General features: G+C 40.5%; 1 pseudogene; it reads left to right on the top strand.

Annotated features, from left to right (window-relative positions):
• The first annotated feature begins 2,105 nt into the window (after positions 1–2,105).
• On the top strand, positions 2,106–4,524 carry LOC103540007 (zinc finger protein 234 pseudogene; annotated as a pseudogene).
• Positions 4,525–5,082: the final 558 nt, after the last annotated feature.

The raw sequence follows: 5,082 nt of genomic DNA, 5'->3' as shown, positions 1-5,082 counted from the left end.
TATCTGGTGGATGATAGTGTTGGCAGAGGGGAAGAAGGCTCATTGGGAACCTGAGGAAGGAATTGCTGTAATCAGTAAATATTTTGGTGACAAGGTCTTTCTGTGGGTGTTTGTAAGGAAGGAAAGGTGAAGAAGCCTGGGCCACAGCCTAGTCATTAGAGAAGTGCTCATTGTTTTGGAAAAAGGACAGTGATAATGATAAATGGAGATCTGCAAGTAGGACTAAAAATGAAGAAAGGTGCTGTGATAATACAAGCTTGAGACCCCAGTGCTGGACCTGTTTTCCAAAGAGAAGATGAAGATAATCTAAGGAGAAAACTAAGAAAGTAAACGAAAATAATTTGTTCAGCATGTTGAAAGTTGTTTAATTCATATTGCTAGCTGACTTTCTAAAGGGCAAAGAAAGTGGGCGGAGATTTTATAGGAGGTCAGAAAGCAGGGTACAGGTGAACCCAGTGAACACTTTTGCTGAAGGTAGGCTATGTGGCCGACCCTCCATGCCTCACTTTCATTTACTTCTGGCTGCTTACCTCTTTGGGAAGCAGATGAGACTGAAAGCCAAATAATTTTGCTAGCAATAGGAACTCAGATAAAAGATTTGTTGAAGAGGAGGTTAAAATGACTGTCTAAAATGAGGTTTGTCGATAGAATTTATCTGTAATAGTATCATCCTCCATTATCATTGATTATTGGGAATTAGCTATACTTCCTTTAGTAAGGAAGATAAGCAGAAAAACTGGAAACAGACTAGGGTATCACATCAAAGACATAGGATAATATGCAATACCCAATTTTAGTCATTCTGATGACATTTTGTTGGTACTTCAATAGGAATAAAGAGAATTTTCCAAACACAGAATTATTAGGAAGTAGAACAGGGGTCAGCCCTGTGGCCTAGTGGTTGAGTTCAGCATGCTCTGCTTCAGCAGCCCGGGTTTGGTTCCCAGGTGCAGATCTACACCACTTGTCAGCGGCCAGGCTGTGGTGGTGACCCACATATGAAATAGAGGAAGATTGGCACAGATGTTAGCTCAGGGTGAATCTTCCTCAAGCAAAAAAAAAAAAAAAAAAAAAAAGTAGAATGAGAAAGTCAAGACCACCAAAGAAGAGTAAGATTTTAGAAATAATTTTAGTCTGGAGCAAGTATTAAGATACTTTGAAAGTGAAGACTGGTAAAAAAGAGTGGAGGAAAGCAGTAAAGAATTTACAGTACGTGTGCCATCAATGTAAATAGGAACAGGGCATATTCTGACTTAAAATGTATTCTGTTGTTGAACAAACATTCATTTACTCTCTCTGTCTCTTTTCTCTCAGTTTGACCCAACTCATTAGTCTTTTTCTGTACTTATTTTCCTCCCAAGATGTACCCCATTACCAGAACATCACCCTCATGATTCCATTAAAATTTCATGTCTTCCACTTTTCCCAGCCCCAGACCTGTGTCACTCACATGGTTACTTTCCCCTCTCCTCTTGGTCCACAGAACATTAGTAGCGAAAGTCCCCAATCTATGAGATATGACTAACTCTAATTGGGTTCTTTATGGATGCACAATATCTTCTTTTTTATTATCTTTAAATTTCCCTTGCTCAGTTCTGAGAAAGGATGTTCCAAAACTTTGTATGTCTCTCAGGTCCTCATTTCCTCACCTCCAATCTCAGCAGAAGACTTCTGTTCCTTACAGATGTGACTTATTTGCTAGATGGAAGTTGGTTATAAGGGTAATTTTGAAGCTGTCAGAAACTTTGAAGATACAGCGCTCCCTCCTTATCCTTAGGGAATATGTTCTAAGACCCCCTGTGGATGCCTGAAACCATGAATAGTACTGAAACCATCTATATACTATGCTTCCTATATACACATACCTCTGATAAAGTTTAATTTACAAATTAGGCACAGTAAGAAATTAACAATAATAACCAATAGTAGAATAAAACAATTACTTCTGCTCTTGGTGGCCAGGCCACTGCCATCTTTCCCCTCGCTGAGATACTACCAGGTAAAGTTCTACCCTAACAGGACTCTTCGTATCTCAGGAATCTGTACATCTCCAGAAATAGGAAGAAAAAATGACCACATTCAAGGAGGCAGTGATGTTCAGAGACATGGCTGTGGTCTTCACCAAGGAGGAACTAGGGCTGCTGGACTCTGCCCAGAGGAAGCTGTACTGGGACACGATGCTGGAGAACTTCAGGAAACTGCTCTCAGTGGGGCATCAACTCTTCAACAAGATGTGGTCAACTTAGTAAGAGAAGAAAAGTTTTATGTGAAGATAGCAACACAAAGAAAAGAGAATTCAGCTAACTAAAAGGCTTCAGTTTTCAATCTGAAAAACTAATGTGAAAGCTCAATTTATGTCCATCCAAAGTTTTTTCACACTCTGTTTTAAAAGAGACAGTCCAGAGGCCTCAGAAGAAACCATTCAAAAGCCCTCATTTATTCTTTTCACCCCTAGTGATTCTTGCCATCTTTAATTTTCTTGTCAGGAGCATCACCCTTTGTGTACTCCTGTGGGGTGTAGACTTTCAGCTTCACAGCAAAACCACAATTCCTGGTCTCTTTTGTATTTCAGATATCTTCTAAGGTACTGTGTGTATCAACATAAAAAAATAAGATGAACTACATGTATCATGTAGAATTTTCAGGAATACTTTCAATATACAGATAAAAACAATTCTAGGTGCTTGATATATAAGATTGTGAAGAGTTTAGTCAACTACAAAGTTTAGATTGACAGTTTACACAGACCTCCCATAGTTGACACCAAATGCAAATTTGAGGGCTTCCCAAAACTACCTTCAGATTGAATAATTCTCTGGAAGTTCTGGTGGAACTCACTGAATGCTGCTATATTCATGATTAGTGTTTATTACAGGGAAGGATACACCTTACATCAAGCAAGAGAAAAAGCACATGAAAGGGAGCCTAGGGAAGAATGAGATGTAGAACTTCCATTGTCCTTTCTCCGTGGAGTCAAGGATGTGTTACTGTGTTACTCTCCAACATGAAGATGTAAAATTGTACACAGGGTATTGCTAATCTGGGAAGCTCACCTGAGCTTCGGTGTCCAGAGTAATTATTGGAGCTCCATCACATTGCCAGTGTAGATTGAATAGGTTCATACGGTTATTCTCAGTCTGCTGGTCCACACTATCAGGTAATTGAAAATCCCATCTGGAATCATATTCTTGGTCCTTCCAGTGTGATCGGCTTCATTCCTAAATCATTGTTATTATGTATCCAATGTGACTGAAGACCCTCAGGAGCTCTCTTCAGACATGGCATTCCACAGTCTTGGAGCTTATCTCTCAGATGTTAAGAGCAAAGGCCAGATCCCTTGTACGGAGGCAAGATCCAGCACAAGGTGGAGACTGTTCCAGAAGCAGGACCACATGAAGAACTTTCCTGCTGGCAAATCTGGCAACAAATTGCAAGTGACTTAACTCGGTATCAAGACTCCATCATAAAGTTCTCAGCTCCCCAGACAAAGTGATTTCCTCAGCCAAGTTGGGGCAGGACTATCTATAACTCAAACAGGCCAGAAACCTTACCAGGGAAATGAATGTAGAAAATTCTTCAGTGGTGTCTCCAACTTTGATCCTCATCAACAGTTAAAGTCAGGAAAGAAGGCTCATACATGTCATGAGTGTGGAAAAAGCTTCTTTTATAACTCAGGACTTTGTATTCATCAGAGATTTCACATGGGAGAAAAAAGCTATAAGTGTGGTAAGTGTGGTAAGGAATTCAGTCAGAGGTCACATCTGCAAACTCATCAGAAAGTCCACACTGTAGATAAACCATTTAAATATGAGCAGTGTGGGAAACGCTTCAGTCGTAGACTTGCACTTAATGTTCATTGCAATTTACATTCAGGAGAGAAACCTTATAAGTGTGAGGAATGTGGGGAGGCCTTGATTCACGCCTACCATCTTCATGACCATCAGAGAGTCCACACTGGGGAAAAACCATTCAAATGTGATATATGTGGTAAGAGCTTCCATAGCAGATCAGCACTTAATAGTCATTGTGTGGTCCACATAGGAGAAAAACTGTACAAATGTGACGAGTGTGGTAAGTGCTTCACTTGGAGCTCACGTCTTCATATCCATAAGAAGGTCCACATGGGATAGAAACTATGCAAATGTGACAAGTGCGGAAAGAGCTTCTTTTCTAGGGCAAATCTTTATTGCTATCAGAGTATCTGCCCAGAAGAGAAACCCTATATTTATAAGGAATGAGGGAAGAGCTTCAGATGGGCTTCACATCTTTTGATACATGAGCGAGTCCACAGTGGAGAAAAGCCACTCAAATGTGAAGAGTGTGGGAAGAGATTTGGTCAGAAAGCACACCTGCAAGCTCATCAAAAAGTCTACACTGGAGAAAAACCATGCAAATGTGAGGAGTGTGGGATGGGCTACAAGACGAGCTTGGATCTTGACATACACCAGAGTGTCCACACAGGAGAGAAACCATATACATTTAGAGAGTGTGGTAAGCACCCCAGTAAGGCCTCAAATCTTAAACTTCATCGAGAGTCCACACTGGAGAGAAACCATATAAATGTGGTGCGTGTGGTAAGGTCTTCAGTCAAAGTGCACATCTACAGTCTCATCAGAGAGTTCGCACGGGGGAGAAACCTTACAAGTGTGAGATATGTGGTAAGCACTCCAGTTCAAGTTCATATCTTAAAATTCATCACAGAATCCATGGTGCTGAAAAAGTTCATCCAGCCTCATAGGAGGGAAAACATTTGTTTCACTAAAGTGAATGTTTGGACTACAGCTCAGCATATCCGGTGATCTCAAGACCACGCAAGTGGTGCACTGAGGGCTTCAGTCATAACCTTGACAATTACAGTCATCACTCAAGAGGCAGGCCTTAGAAATAATAATTTGTTCAGGTACTCACAAAACTCTAATGAATGGGTGTTAAATTTCGATGTTCAGTAGAATGTAAGCTCCATGAGGGCAAGGAGTTTGTTTGCTCTGAATTCACACAACCTTAACATTGATCAGCACTTGATATGTGTGCTCAGTACTTGTTTGTTAAATGAACCACAGGGAGAATTGTACAATATTTAAA

This window comes from Equus przewalskii, chromosome 2, assembly GCF_037783145.1.
Source record: "Equus przewalskii isolate Varuska chromosome 2, EquPr2, whole genome shotgun sequence".
Taxonomy (NCBI): Eukaryota; Metazoa; Chordata; class Mammalia; order Perissodactyla; family Equidae; genus Equus; species Equus przewalskii.
This window is presented reverse-complemented; position numbering and strand designations above follow the sequence as displayed.